Here is a 16,402-nt window from a genome sequence, read left to right as displayed (position 1 = left end):
AAAAAATTGCCCTCCAGAGATTGTATTATTTTATTTTAGCTGGGTTTCTCGGAACAAAATTCTCAAAATATCGCTTTCTTAAAAAGGAGTCCGAGGAGTCTTTTATTTCGAGAAAATATTTATTAGTGTCCGATATTGACTGGGTCTGGCTACAGATGGCAGGAGAGGATGACAAAGTGTTGGATGCTTTAGACTATGATTTCAGCAATGTTTGAGGCCTCTTAGCTTGCGGGACACGGCTCAGACCACGGCTTCCTAGCTCATCGGTCATGGCTCAGCTCGCTGCCTCCTAGCTCACAGGACGCGGCTCAGCTTGGGGCATCCCAGCTTGCGGAACGCGGCTCAGCTCGTGGCCTCTCAGCTCACGGCTTCCTAGCTCGCGACACGCAGCTCAGCCTGCGGCCTCCTCGCTCACGCCACGCGGCTCAGCTCAGAGCCTCATTGCTCACGCCACGCGGCTCAGCTCGTGGTCTTCCAGCTCATGTCACGCAGCTCTGTTCACAGCCTCCTACCTCACGCCTTCCTCGAGTGATCTGATGCTGGAAAAAATTGCCCTCCAGAGATTGTATTATTTTATTTTAGCTGGGTTTCTCGGAACAAAATTCTCTAAATATCGCTTTCTTAAAAAGGAGTCCGAGGAGTCTTTTATTTCGAGAAAATATTTATTAGTGTCCGATATTGACTGGGTCTGGCTACAGATGGCAGGAGAGGATGACAAATTGTTGGATGCTTTAGACTATGATTTCAGCAATGTTTGAGGCCTCTTAGCTTGCGGGACACGGCTCAGACCACGGCTTCCTAGCTCATCGGTCATGGCTCAGCTCGCTGCCTCCTAGCTCACAGGACGCGGCTCAGCTTGGGGCATCCCAGCTTGCGGAACGCGGCTCAGCTCGTGGCCTCTCAGCTCACGGCTTCCTAGCTCGCGACACGCAGCTCAGCCTGCGGCCTCCTCGCTCGCACCACCCGGCTCAGCTCAGAGCCTCATTGCTCACGCCATGCGGCTCAGCTCGTGGTCTTCCAGCTCATGCCACGCAGCTCTGTTCACAGCCTCGTACCTCACGCCTTCCTCGAGTGATCTGATGCTGGAAAAAATTGCCCTCCAGAGATTGTATTTTTTATATTAGCTGGGTTTCTCGGAACAAAATTCTCTAAATATCACTTTCTTAAAAAGGAGTCCGAGGAGTCTTTTATTTCGAGAAAATATTTATTAGTGTCCGATATTGACTGGGTCTGGCTACAGATGGCAGGAGAGGATGACAAATTGTTGGATGCTTTAGACTATGATTTCAGCAATGTTTGAGGCCTCTTAGCTTGCGGGACACGGCTCAGACCACGGCTTCCTAGCTCATCGGTCATGGCTCAGCTCGCTGCCTCCTAGCTCACAGGACGCGGCTCAGCTTGGGGCATCCCAGCTTGCGGAACGCGGCTCAGCTCGTGGCCTCTCAGCTCACGGCTTCCTAGCTCGCGACACGCAGCTCAGCCTGCGGCCTCCTCGCTCGCACCACCCGGCTCAGCTCAGAGCCTCATTGCTCACGCCATGCGGCTCAGCTCGTGGTCTTCCAGCTCATGCCACGCAGCTCTGTTCACAGCCTCGTACCTCACGCCTTCCTCGAGTGATCTGATGCTGGAAAAAATTGCCCTCCAGAGATTGTATTTTTTATATTAGCTGGGTTTCTCGGAACAAAATTCTCTAAATATCACTTTCTTAAAAAGGAGTCCGAGGAGTCTTTTATTTCGAGAAAATATTTATTAGTGTCCGATATTGACTGGGTCTGGCTACAGATGGCAGGAGAGGATGACAAATTGTTGGATGCTTTAGACTATGATTTCAGCAATGTTTGAGGCCTCTTAGCTTGCGGGACACGGCTCAGACCACGGCTTCCTAGCTCATCGGTCATGGCTCAGCTCGCTGCCTCCTAGCTCACAGGACGCGGCTCAGCTTGGGGCATCCCAGCTTGCGGAACGCGGCTCAGCTCGTGGCCTCTCAGCTCACGGCTTCCTAGCTCGCGACACGCAGCTCAGCCTGCGGCCTCATCGCTCGCGCCACGCGGCTCAGCTCAGAGCCTCATTGCTCACGCCACGCGGCTCAGCTCGTGGTCTTCCAGCTCATGCCACGCAGCTCTGTTCACAGCCTCCTACCTCACGCCTTCCTCGAGTGATCTGATGCTGGAAAAAATTGCCCTCCAGAGATTGTATTATTTTATTTTAGCTGGGTTTCTCGGAACAAAATTCTCTAAATATCGCTTTCTTAAAAAGGAGTCCGAGGAGTCTTTTATTTCGAGAAAATATTTATTAGTGTCCGATATTGACTGGGTCTGGCTACAGATGGCTGGAGAGGATGACAAATTGTTGGATGCTTTAGACTACGATTTCAGCAATGTTTGTGGCCTCAGCTTGCCGGGACATGGCTCAGACCACGGCTTCCTAGCTCATCGGTCATGGCTCAGCTCGCTGCCTCCTAGCTCACAGGACGCGGCTCAGCTTGGGGCATCCCAGCTTGCGGAACGCGGCTCAGCTCGTGGCCTCTCAGCTCACGGCTTCCTAGCTCGCGACACGCAGCTCAGCCTGCGGCCTCCTCGCTCGCGCCACGCGGCTCAGCTCAGAGCCTCATTGCTCACGCCACGCGGCTCAGCTCGTGGTCTTCCAGCTCATGCCACGCAGCTCTGTTCACAGCCTCCTACCTCACGCCTTCCTCGAGTGATCTGATGCTGGAAAAAATTGCCCTCCAGAGATTGTATTATTTTATTTTAGCTGGGTTTCTCGGAACAAAATTCTCTAAATATCGCTTTCTTAAAAAGGAGTCCGAGGAGTCTTTTATTTCGAGAAAATATTTATTAGTGTCCGATATTGACTGGGTCTGGCTACAGATGGCAGGAGAGGATGACAAATTGTTGGATGCTTTAGACTATGATTTCAGCAATGTTTGAGGCCTCTTAGCTTGCGGGACACGGCTCAGACCACGGCTTCCTAGCTCATCGGTCATGGCTCAGCTCGCTGCCTCCTAGCTCACAGGACGCGGCTCAGCTTGGGGCATCCCAGCTTGCGGAACGCGGCTCAGCTCGTGGCCTCTCAGCTCACGGCTTCCTAGCTCGCGACACGCAGCTCAGCCTGCGGCCTCCTTGCTCGCGCCACGCGGCTCAGCTCAGAGCCTCATTGCTCACGCCACGCGGCTCAGCTCGTGGTCTTCCAGCTCATGCCACGCAGCTCTGTTCACAGCCTCCTACCTCACGCCTTCCTCGAGTGATCTGATGCTGGAAAAAATTGCCCTCCAGAGATTGTATTATTTTATTTTAGCTGGGTTTCTCGGAACAAAATTCTCTAAATATCGCTTTCTTAAAAAGGAGTCCGAGGAGTCTTTTATTTCGAGAAAATATTTATTAGTGTCCGATATTGACTGGGTCTGGCTACAGATGGCAGGAGAGGATGACAAATTGTTGGATGCTTTAGACTATGATTTCAGCAATGTTTGAGGCCTCTTAGCTTGCGGGACACGGCTCAGACCACGGCCTCCTAGCTCATCGGTCATGGCTCAGCTCGCTGCCTCCTAGCTCACAGGACGCGGCTCAGCTTGGGGCATCCCAGCTTGCGGAACGCGGCTCAGCTCGTGGCCTCTCAGCTCACGGCTTCCTAGCTCGCGACACGCAGCTCAGCCTGCGGCCTCCTCGCTCGCGCCACGCGGCTCAGCTCAGAGCCTCATTGCTCACGCCACGCGGCTCAGCTCGTGGTCTTCCAGCTCATGCCACGCAGCTCTGTTCACAGCCTCGTACCTCACGCCTTCCTCGAGTGATCTGATGCTGGAAAAAATTGCCCTCCAGAGATTGTATTTTTTATATTAGCTGGGTTTCTCGGAACAAAATTCTCTAAATATCACTTTCTTAAAAAGGAGTCCGAGGAGTCTTTTATTTCGAGAAAATATTTATTAGTGTCCGATATTGACTGGGTCTGGCTACAGATGGCTGGAGAGGATGACAAATTGTTGGATGCTTTAGACTACGATTTCAGCAATGTTTGTGGCCTCAGCTTGCCGGGACATGGCTCAGACCACGGCTTCCTAGCTCATCGGTCATGGCTCAGCTCGCTGCCTCCTAGCTCACAGGACGCGGCTCAGCTTGGGGCATCCCAGCTTGCGGAACGCGGCTCAGCTCGTGGCCTCTCAGCTCACGGCTTCCTAGCTCGCGACACGCAGCTCAGCCTGCGGCCTCCTCGCTCGCGCCACGCGGCTCAGCTCAGAGCCTCATTGCTCACGCCACGCGGCTCAGCTCGTGGTCTTCCAGCTCATGCCACGCAGCTCTGTTCACAGCCTCGTACCTCACGCCTTCCTCGAGTGATCTGATGGCGGAAAAAATTGTCCTCCAGAGATTGTATTTTTTATATTAGCTGGGCTTCTAGGCACAAAATTCTCTAAATATCACTTTCTTAAAAAGGAGTCCGAGGAGTCTTTTATTTCGAGAAAATATTTATTAGTGTCCGATATTGACTGGGTCTGGCTACAGATGGCAGGAGAGGATGACAAATTGTTGGATGCTTTCAGACTACGATTTCAGCAATGTTTGAGGCCTCAGCTTGCGGGACATGGCTCAGACCACGGCTTCCTAGCTCATCGGTCATGGCTCAGCTTGCTGCCTCCTAGCTCACAGGACGCGGCTCAGCTTGGGGCATCCCAGCTTGCGGAACGCGGCTCAGCTCGTGGCCTCTCAGCTCACGGCTTCCTAGCTCGCGACACGCAGCTCAGCCTGCGGCCTCCTCGCTCGCGCCACGCGGCTCAGCTCAGAGCCTCATTACTCACGCCACACGGCTCAGCTCGTGGTCTTCCAGCTCATGCCACGCAGCTCTGTTCACAGCCTCCTACCTCACGCCTTCCTCGAGTGATCTGATGCTGGAAAAAATTGCCCTCCAGAGATTGTATTATTTTATTTTAGCTGGGTTTCTCGGAACAAAATTCTCTAAATATCGCTTTCTTAAAAAGGAGTCCGAGGAGTCTTTTATTTCGAGAAAATATTTATTAGTGTCCGATATTGACTGGGTCTGGCTACAGATGGCTGGAGAGGATGACAAATTGTTGGATGCTTTAGACTACGATTTCAGCAATGTTTGTGGCCTCAGCTTGCCGGGACATGGCTCAGACCACGGCTTCCTAGCTCATCGGTCATGGCTCAGCTCGCTGCCTCCTAGCTCACAGGACGCGGCTCAGCTTGGGGCATCCCAGCTTGCGGAACGCGGCTCAGCTCGTGGCCTCTCAGCTCACGGCTTCCTAGCTCGTGACACGCAGCTCAGCCTGCGGCCTCCTCGCTCGCGCCACGCGGCTCAGCTCAGAGCCTCATTACTCACGCCACACGGCTCAGCTCGTGGTCTTCCAGCTCATGCCACGCAGCTCTGTTCACAGCCTCCTACCTCACGCCTTCCTCGAGTGATCTGATGCTGGAAAAAATTGCCCTCCAGAGATTGTATTATTTTATTTTAGCTGGGTTTCTCGGAACAAAATTCTCTAAATATCGCTTTCTTAAAAAGGAGTCCGAGGAGTCTTTTATTTCGAGAAAATATTTATTAGTGTCCGATATTGACTGGGTCTGGCTACAGATGGCTGGAGAGGATGACAAATTGTTGGATGCTTTAGACTACGATTTCAGCAATGTTTGTGGCCTCAGCTTGCCGGGACATGGCTCAGACCACGGCTTCCTAGCTCATCGGTCATGGCTCAGCTCGCTGCCTCCTAGCTCACAGGACGCGGCTCAGCTTGGGGCATCCCAGCTTGCGGAACGCGGCTCAGCTCGTGGCCTCTCAGCTCACGGCTTCCTAGCTCGTGACACGCAGCTCAGCCTGCGGCCTCCTCGCTCGCGCCACGCGGCTCAGCTCAGAGCCTCATTGCTCACGCCACGCGGCTCAGCTCGTGGTCTTCCAGCTCGTGCCACGCAGCTCTGTTCACAGCCTCGTACCTCACGCCTTCCTCGAGTGATCTGATGGCGGAAAAAATTGCCCTCCAGAGATTGTATTTTTTATTTTAGCTGGGCTTCTAGGCACACAATTCTCTAAATATCACTTTCTTAAAAAGGAGTCCGAGGAGTCTTTTATTTCGAGAAAATATTTATTAGTGTCCGATATTGACTGGGTCTGGCTACAGATGGCAGGAGAGGATGACAAATTGTTGGATGCTTTAGACTATGATTTCAGCAATGTTTGAGGCCTCTTAGCTTGCGGGACACGGCTCAGACCACGGCTTCCTAGCTCATCGGTCATGGCTCAGCTCGCTGCCTCCTAGCTCACAGGACGCGGCTCAGCTTGGGGCATCCCAGCTTGCGGAACGCGGCTCAGCTCGTGGCCTCTCAGCTCACGGCTTCCTAGCTCGCGACACGCAGCTCAGCCTGCGGCCTCCTCGCTCGCGCCACGCGGCTCAGCTCAGAGCCTCATTGCTCACGCCACGCGGCTCAGCTCGTGGTCTTCCAGCTCATGCCACGCAGCTCTGTTCACAGCCTCGTACCTCACGCCTTCCTCGAGTGATCTGATGGCGGAAAAAATTGTCCTCCAGAGATTGTATTTTTTATATTAGCTGGGCTTCTAGGCACAAAATTCTCTAAATATCACTTTCTTAAAAAGGAGTCCGAGGAGTCTTTTATTTCGAGAAAATATTTATTAGTGTCCGATATTGACTGGGTCTGGCTACAGATGGCAGGAGAGGATGACAAATTGTTGGATGCTTTCAGACTACGATTTCAGCAATGTTTGAGGCCTCAGCTTGCGGGACATGGCTCAGACCACGGCTTCCTAGCTCATCGGTCATGGCTCAGCTTGCTGCCTCCTAGCTCACAGGACGCGGCTCAGCTTGGGGCATCCCAGCTTGCGGAACGCGGCTCAGCTCGTGGCCTCTCAGCTCACGGCTTCCTAGCTCGCGACACGCAGCTCAGCCTGCGGCCTCCTCGCTCGCGCCACGCGGCTCAGCTCAGAGCCTCATTACTCACGCCACACGGCTCAGCTCGTGGTCTTCCAGCTCATGCCACGCAGCTCTGTTCACAGCCTCCTACCTCACGCCTTCCTCGAGTGATCTGATGCTGGAAAAAATTGCCCTCCAGAGATTGTATTATTTTATTTTAGCTGGGTTTCTCGGAACAAAATTCTCTAAATATCGCTTTCTTAAAAAGGAGTCCGAGGAGTCTTTTATTTCGAGAAAATATTTATTAGTGTCCGATATTGACTGGGTCTGGCTACAGATGGCTGGAGAGGATGACAAATTGTTGGATGCTTTAGACTACGATTTCAGCAATGTTTGTGGCCTCAGCTTGCCGGGACATGGCTCAGACCACGGCTTCCTAGCTCATCGGTCATGGCTCAGCTCGCTGCCTCCTAGCTCACAGGACGCGGCTCAGCTTGGGGCATCCCAGCTTGCGGAACGCGGCTCAGCTCGTGGCCTCTCAGCTCACGGCTTCCTAGCTCGTGACACGCAGCTCAGCCTGCGGCCTCCTCGCTCGCGCCACGCGGCTCAGCTCAGAGCCTCATTACTCACGCCACACGGCTCAGCTCGTGGTCTTCCAGCTCATGCCACGCAGCTCTGTTCACAGCCTCCTACCTCACGCCTTCCTCGAGTGATCTGATGCTGGAAAAAATTGCCCTCCAGAGATTGTATTATTTTATTTTAGCTGGGTTTCTCGGAACAAAATTCTCTAAATATCGCTTTCTTAAAAAGGAGTCCGAGGAGTCTTTTATTTCGAGAAAATATTTATTAGTGTCCGATATTGACTGGGTCTGGCTACAGATGGCTGGAGAGGATGACAAATTGTTGGATGCTTTAGACTACGATTTCAGCAATGTTTGTGGCCTCAGCTTGCCGGGACATGGCTCAGACCACGGCTTCCTAGCTCATCGGTCATGGCTCAGCTCGCTGCCTCCTAGCTCACAGGACGCGGCTCAGCTTGGGGCATCCCAGCTTGCGGAACGCGGCTCAGCTCGTGGCCTCTCAGCTCACGGCTTCCTAGCTCGCGACACGCAGCTCAGCCTGCGGCCTCCTCGCTCGCGCCACGCGGCTCAGCTCAGAGCCTCATTGCTCACGCCACGCGGCTCAGCTCGTGGTCTTCCAGCTCATGCCACGCAGCGCTGTTCACAGCCTCCTACCTCACGCCTTCCTCGAGTAATCTGATGCCGGAAAAAATTGCCCTCCAGAGATTGTATTATTTTATTTTAGCTGGGTTTCTAGGCACAAAATTCTCTAAATATCGCTTTCTTAACAAGGAGTCCGAGGAGTCTTTTATTTCGAGAAAATATTTATTAGTGTCCGATATTGACTGGGTCTGGCTACAGATGGCAGGAGAGGATGACAAATTGTTGGATGCTTTAGACTATGATTTCAGCAATGTTTGAGGCCTCTTAGCTTGCGGGACACGGCTCAGACCACGGCTTCCTAGCTCATCGGTCATGGCTCAGCTTGCTGCCTCCTAGCTCACAGGACGCGGCTCAGCTTGGGGCATCCCAGCTTGCGGAACGCGGCTCAGCTCGTGGCCTCTCAGCTCACGGCTTCCTAGCTCGCGACACGCAGCTCAGCCTGCGGCCTCCTCGCTCGCGCCACGCGGCTCAGCTCAGAGCCTCATTGCTCACGCCACGCGGCTCAGCTCGTGGTCTTCCAGCTCATGCCACGCAGCTCTGTTCACAGCCTCCTACCTCACGCCTTCCTCGAGTGATCTGATGCTGGAAAAAATTGCCCTCCAGAGATTGTATTATTTTATTTTAGCTGGGTTTTTCGGAACAAAATTCTCTTAATATCGCTTTCTTAAAAAGGAGTCCGAGGAGTCTTTTATTTCGAGAAAATATTTATTAGTGTCCGATATTGACTGGGTCTGGCTACAGATGGCAGGAGAGGATTACAAATTGTTGGATGCTTTAGATTACGATTTCAGCAATGTTTGAGGCCTCAGCTTGCGGGACACGGCTCAGACCACGGCTTCCTAGCTCATCGGTCATGGCTCAGCTCGCTGCCTCCTAGCTCACAGGACGCGGCTCAGCTTGGGGCATCCCAGCTTGCGGAACGCGGCTCAGCTCGTGGCCTCTCAGCTCACGGCTTCCTAGCTCGCGTCACGCAGCTCAGCCTGCGGCCTCCTCGCTCGCGCCACACGGCTCAGCTCAGAGCCTCATTGCTCGCGTCACGCGGCTCAGCTCGTGGTCTTCCAGCTCATGCCACGCAGCTCTGTTCACAGCCTCCTACCTCACGCCTTCCTCGAGTGATCTGATGGCGGAAAAAATTGCCCTCCAGAGATTGTATTTTTTATTTTACCTGGGCTTCTAGGCACAAAATTCTCTAAATATCACTTTCTTAAAAAGGAGTCCGAGGAGTCTTTTATTTCGAGAAAATATTTATTAGTGTCCGATATTGACTGGGTCTGGCTACAGATGGCAGGAGAGGATGACAAATTGTTGGATGCTTTAGACTATGATTTCAGCAATGTTTGAGGCCTCTTAGCTTGTGGGACACGGCTCAGACCACGGCTTCCTAGCTCATCGGTCATGGCTCAGCTCGCTGCCTCCTAGCTCACAGGACGCGGCTCAGCTTGGGGCATCCCAGCTTGCGGAACGCGGCTCAGCTCGTGGCCTCTCAGCTCACGGCTTCCTAGCTCGCGACACGCAGCTCAGCCTGCGGCCTCCTCGCTCACGCCACGCGGCTCAGCTCAGAGCCTCATTGCTCACGCCACGCGGCTCAGCTCGTGGTCTTCCAGCTCATGTCACGCAGCTCTGTTCACAGCCTCCTACCTCACGCCTTCCTCGAGTGATCTGATGCTGGAAAAAATTGCCCTCCAGAGATTGTATTATTTTATTTTAGCTGGGTTTCTCGGAACAAAATTCTCTAAATATCGCTTTCTTAAAAAGGAGTCCGAGGAGTCTTTTATTTCGAGAAAATATTTATTAGTGTCCGATATTGACTGGGTCTGGCTACAGATGGCTGGAGAGGATGACAAATTGTTGGATGCTTTAGACTACGATTTCAGCAATGTTTGTGGCCTCAGCTTGCCGGGACATGGCTCAGACCACGGCTTCCTAGCTCATCGGTCATGGCTCAGCTCGCTGCCTCCTAGCTCACAGGACGCGGCTCAGCTTGGGGCATCCCAGCTTGCGGAACGCGGCTCAGCTCGTGGCCTCTCAGCTCACGGCTTCCTAGCTCGCGACACGCAGCTCAGCCTGCGGCCTCCTCGCTCGCGCCACGCGGCTCAGCTCAGAGCCTCATTGCTCACGCCACGCGGCTCAGCTCGTGGTCTTCCAGCTCATGCCACGCAGCTCTGTTCACAGCCTCCTACCTCACGCCTTCCTCGAGTGATCTGATGCTGGAAAAAATTGCCCTCCAGAGATTGTATTATTTTATTTTAGCTGGGTTTCTCGGAACAAAATTCTCTAAATATCGCTTTCTTAAAAAGGAGTCCGAGGAGTCTTTTATTTCGAGAAAATATTTATTAGTGTCCGATATTGACTGGGTCTGGCTACAGATGGCAGGAGAGGATGACAAATTGTTGGATGCTTTAGACTATGATTTCAGCAATGTTTGAGGCCTCTTAGCTTGCGGGACACGGCTCAGACCACGGCTTCTTAGCTCATCGGTCATGGCTCAGCTCGCTGCCTCCTAGCTCACAGGACGCGGCTCAGCTTGGGGCATCCCAGCTTGCGGAACGCGGCTCAGCTCGTGGCCTCTCAGCTCACGGCTTCCTAGCTCCCGACACGCAGCTCAGCCTGCGGCCTCCTCGCTCGCGCCACGCGGCTCAGCTCAGAGCCTCATTGCTCACGCCACGCGGCTCAGCTCGTGGTCTTCCAGCTCATGCCACGCAGCTCTGTTCACAGCCTCCTACCTCACGCCTTCCTCGAGTGATCTGATGCTGGAAAAAATTGCCCTCCAGAGATTGTATTATTTTATTTTAGCTGGGTTTCTCGGAACAAAATTCTCTAAATATCGCTTTCTTAAAAAGGAGTCCGAGGAGTCTTTTATTTCGAGAAAATATTTATTAGTGTCCGATATTGACTGGGTCTGGCTACAGATGGCTGGAGAGGATGACAAATTGTTGGATGCTTTAGACTACGATTTCAGCAATGTTTGTGGCCTCAGCTTGCCGGGACATGGCTCAGACCACGGCTTCCTAGCTCATCGGTCATGGCTCAGCTCGCTGCCTCCTAGCTCACAGGACGCGGCTCAGCTTGGGGCATCCCAGCTTGCGGAACGCGGCTCAGCTCGTGGCCTCTCAGCTCACGGCTTCCTAGCTCGCGACACGCAGCTCAGCCTGCGGCCTCCTCGCTCGCGCCACGCGGCTCAGCTCAGAGCCTCATTTCTCACGCCACGCGGCTCAGCTCGTGGTCTTCCAGCTCATGCCACGCAGCTCTGTTCACAGCCTCCTACCTCACGCCTTCCTCGAGTGATCTGATGCTGGAAAAAATTGCCCTCCAGAGATTGTATTATTTTATTTTAGCTGGGTTTCTCGGAACAAAATTCTCTAAATATCGCTTTCTTAAAAAGGAGTCCGAGGAGTCTTTTATTTCGAGAAAATATTTATTAGTGTCCGATATTGACTGGGTCTGGCTACAGATGGCAGGAGAGGATGACAAATTGTTGGATGCTTTAGACTATGATTTCAGCAATGTTTGAGGCCTCTTAGCTTGCGGGACACGGCTCAGACCACGGCTTCCTAGCTCATCGGTCATGGCTCAGCTCGCTGCCTCCTAGCTCACAGGACGCGGCTCAGCTTGGGGCATCCCAGCTTGCGGAACGCGGCTCAGCTCGTGGCCTCTCAGCTCACGGCTTCCTAGCTCGCGACACGCAGCTCAGCCTGCGGCCTCCTCGCTCGCGCCACGCGGCTCAGCTCAGAGCCTCATTGCTCAAGCCACGCGGCTCAGCTCGTGGTCTTCCAGCTCATGCCACGCAGCTCTGTTCACAGCCTCCTACCTCACGCCTTCCTCGAGTGATCTGATGCTGGAAAAAATTGCCCTCCAGAGATTGTATTATTTTATTTTAGCTGGGTTTCTCGGAACAAAATTCTCTAAATATCGCTTTCTTAAAAAGGAGTCCGAGGAGTCTTTTATTTCGAGAAAATATTTATTAGTGTCCGATATTGACTGGGTCTGGCTACAGATGGCTGGAGAGGATGACAAATTGTTGGATGCTTTAGACTACGATTTCAGCAATGTTTGTGGCCTCAGCTTGCCGGGACATGGCTCAGACCACGGCTTCCTAGCTCATCGGTCATGGCTCAGCTCGCTGCCTCCTAGCTCACAGGACGCGGCTCAGCTTGGGGCATCCCAGCTTGCGGAACGCGGCTCAGCTCGTGGCCTCTCAGCTCACGGCTTCCTAGCTCGCGACACGCAGCTCAGCCTGCGGCCTCCTCGCTCGCGCCACGCGGCTCAGCTCAGAGCCTCATTGCTCACGCCACGCGGCTCAGCTCGTGGTCTTCCAGCTCATGCCACGCAGCTCTGTTCACAGCCTCCTACCTCACGCCTTCCTCGAGTGATCTGATGCTGGAAAAAATTGCCCTCCAGAGATTGTATTATTTTATTTTAGCTGGGTTTCTCGGAACAAAATTCTCTAAATATCGCTTTCTTAAAAAGGAGTCCGAGGAGTCTTTTATTTCGAGAAAATATTTATTAGTGTCCGATATTGACTGGGTCTGGCTACAGATGGCAGGAGAGGATGACAAATTGTTGGATGCTTTAGACTATGATTTCAGCAATGTTTGAGGCCTCTTAGCTTGCGGGACACGGCTCAGACCACGGCTTCCTAGCTCATCGGTCATGGCTCAGCTCGCTGCCTCCTAGCTCACAGGACGCGGCTCAGCTTGGGGCATCCCAGCTTGCGGAACGCGGCTCAGCTCATGGCCTCTCAGCTCACGGCTTCCTAGCTCGCGACACGCAGCTCAGCCTGCGGCCTCCTCGCTCGCGCCACGCGGCTCAGCTCAGAGCCTCATTGCTCACGCCACGCGGCTCAGCTCGTGGTCTTCCAGCTCATGCCACGCAGCTCTGTTCACAGCCTCCTACCTCACGCCTTCCTCGAGTGATCTGATGCTGGAAAAAATTGCCCTCCAGAGATTGTATTATTTTATTTTAGCTGGGTTTCTCGGAACAAAATTCTCTAAATATCGCTTTCTTAAAAAGGAGTCCGAGGAGTCTTTTATTTCGAGAAAATATTTATTAGTGTCCGATATTGACTGGGTCTGGCTACAGATGGCTGGAGAGGATGACAAATTGTTGGATGCTTTAGACTACGATTTCAGCAATGTTTGTGGCCTCAGCTTGATGGCGGAAAAAATTGTCCTCCAGAGATTGTATTTTTTATATTAGCTGGGCTTCTAGGCACAAAATTCTCTAAATATCACTTTCTTAAAAAGGAGTCCGAGGAGTCTTTTATTTCGAGAAAATATTTATTAGTGTCCGATATTGACTGGGTCTGGCTACAGATGGCAGGAGAGGATGACAAATTGTTGGATGCTTTAGACTATGATTTCAGCAATGTTTGAGGCCTCTTAGCTTGCGGGACACGGCTCAGACCACGGCTTCCTAGCTCATCGGTCATGGCTCAGCTCGCTGCCTCCTAGCTCACAGGACGCGGCTCAGCTTGGGGCATCCCAGCTTGCGGAACGCGGCTCAGCTCATGGCCTCTCAGCTCACGGCTTCCTAGCTCGCGACACGCAGCTCAGCCTGCGGCCTCCTCGCTCGCGCCACGCGGCTCAGCTCAGAGCCTCATTGCTCACGCCACGCGGCTCAGCTCGTGGTCTTCCAGCTCATGCCACGCAGCTCTGTTCACAGCCTCCTACCTCACGCCTTCCTCGAGTGATCTGATGCTGGAAAAAATTGCCCTCCAGAGATTGTATTATTTTATTTTAGCTGGGTTTCTCGGAACAAAATTCTCTAAATATCGCTTTCTTAAAAAGGAGTCCGAGGAGTCTTTTATTTCGAGAAAATATTTATTAGTGTCCGATATTGACTGGGTCTGGCTACAGATGGCAGGAGAGGATGACAAATTGTTGGATGCTTTAGACTATGATTTCAGCAATGTTTGAGGCCTCTTAGCTTGCGGGACACGGCTCAGACCACGGCTTCCTAGCTCATCGGTCATGGCTCAGCTCGCTGCCTCCTAGCTCACAGGACGCGGCTCAGCTTGGGGCATCCCAGCTTGCGGAACGCGGCTCAGCTCGTGGCCTCTCAGCTCACGGCTTCCTAGCTCGCGACACGCAGCTCAGCCTGCGGCCTCCTCGCTCGCGCCACGCGGCTCAGCTCAGAGCCTCATTGCTCAAGCCACGCGGCTCAGCTCGTGGTCTTCCAGCTCATGCCACGCAGCTCTGTTCACAGCCTCCTACCTCACGCCTTCCTCGAGTGATCTGATGCTGGAAAAAATTGCCCTCCAGAGATTGTATTATTTTATTTTAGCTGGGTTTCTCGGAACAAAATTCTCTAAATATCGCTTTCTTAAAAAGGAGTCCGAGGAGTCTTTTATTTCGAGAAAATATTTATTAGTGTCCGATATTGACTGGGTCTGGCTACAGATGGCTGGAGAGGATGACAAATTGTTGGATGCTTTAGACTACGATTTCAGCAATGTTTGTGGCCTCAGCTTGCCGGGACATGGCTCAGACCACGGCTTCCTAGCTCATCGGTCATGGCTCAGCTCGCTGCCTCCTAGCTCACAGGACGCGGCTCAGCTTGGGGCATCCCAGCTTGCGGAACGCGGCTCAGCTCGTGGCCTCTCAGCTCACGGCTTCCTAGCTCGCGACACGCAGCTCAGCCTGCGGCCTCCTCGCTCGCGCCACGCGGCTCAGCTCAGAGCCTCATTGCTCACGCCACGCGGCTCAGCTCGTGGTCTTCCAGCTCATGCCACGCAGCTCTGTTCACAGCCTCCTACCTCACGCCTTCCTCGAGTGATCTGATGCTGGAAAAAATTGCCCTCCAGAGATTGTATTATTTTATTTTAGCTGGGTTTCTCGGAACAAAATTCTCTAAATATCGCTTTCTTAAAAAGGAGTCCGAGGAGTCTTTTATTTCGAGAAAATATTTATTAGTGTCCGATATTGACTGGGTCTGGCTACAGATGGCAGGAGAGGATGACAAATTGTTGGATGCTTTAGACTATGATTTCAGCAATGTTTGAGGCCTCTTAGCTTGCGGGACACGGCTCAGACCACGGCTTCCTAGCTCATCGGTCATGGCTCAGCTCGCTGCCTCCTAGCTCACAGGACGCGGCTCAGCTTGGGGCATCCCAGCTTGCGGAACGCGGCTCAGCTCATGGCCTCTCAGCTCACGGCTTCCTAGCTCGCGACACGCAGCTCAGCCTGCGGCCTCCTCGCTCGCGCCACGCGGCTCAGCTCAGAGCCTCATTGCTCACGCCACGCGGCTCAGCTCGTGGTCTTCCAGCTCATGCCACGCAGCTCTGTTCACAGCCTCCTACCTCACGCCTTCCTCGAGTGATCTGATGCTGGAAAAAATTGCCCTCCAGAGATTGTATTATTTTATTTTAGCTGGGTTTCTCGGAACAAAATTCTCTAAATATCGCTTTCTTAAAAAGGAGTCCGAGGAGTCTTTTATTTCGAGAAAATATTTATTAGTGTCCGATATTGACTGGGTCTGGCTACAGATGGCTGGAGAGGATGACAAATTGTTGGATGCTTTAGACTACGATTTCAGCAATGTTTGTGGCCTCAGCTTGATGGCGGAAAAAATTGTCCTCCAGAGATTGTATTTTTTATATTAGCTGGGCTTCTAGGCACAAAATTCTCTAAATATCACTTTCTTAAAAAGGAGTCCGAGGAGTCTTTTATTTCGAGAAAATATTTATTAGTGTCCGATATTGACTGGGTCTGGCTACAGATGGCAGGAGAGGATGACAAATTGTTGGATGCTTTAGACTATGATTTCAGCAATGTTTGAGGCCTCTTAGCTTGCGGGACACGGCTCAGACCACGGCTTCCTAGCTCATCGGTCATGGCTCAGCTCGCTGCCTCCTAGCTCACAGGACGCGGCTCAGCTTGGGGCATCCCAGCTTGCGGAACGCGGCTCAGCTCGTGGCCTCTCAGCTCACGGCTTCCTAGCTCGCGACACGCAGCTCAGCCTGCGGCCTCCTCGCTCGCGCCACACGGCTCAGCTCAGAGCCTCATTGCTCACGCCACGCGGCTCAGCTCGTGGTCTTCCAGCTCATGCCACGCAGCTCTGTTCACAGCCTCGTACCTCACGCCTTCCTCGAGTGATCTGATGGCGGAAAAAATTGTCCTCCAGAGATTGTATTTTTTATATTAGCTGGGCTTCTAGGCACAAAATTCTCTAAATATCACTTTCTTAAAAAGGAGTCCGAGGAGTCTTTTATTTCGAGAAAATATTTATTAGTGTCCGATATTGACTGGGTCTGGCTACAGATGGCTGGAGAGGATGACAAATTGTTGGATGCTTTAGACTACAATTTCAGCAATGT

The sequence above is a fragment of the Brienomyrus brachyistius genome, unplaced genomic scaffold (assembly GCF_023856365.1).
Source record: "Brienomyrus brachyistius isolate T26 unplaced genomic scaffold, BBRACH_0.4 scaffold78, whole genome shotgun sequence".
NCBI lineage: Eukaryota > Metazoa > Chordata > Actinopteri > Osteoglossiformes > Mormyridae > Brienomyrus > Brienomyrus brachyistius.
The sequence above is the reverse complement of the archived record's forward strand: the minus strand, read 5'-3'. Positions refer to the sequence as shown.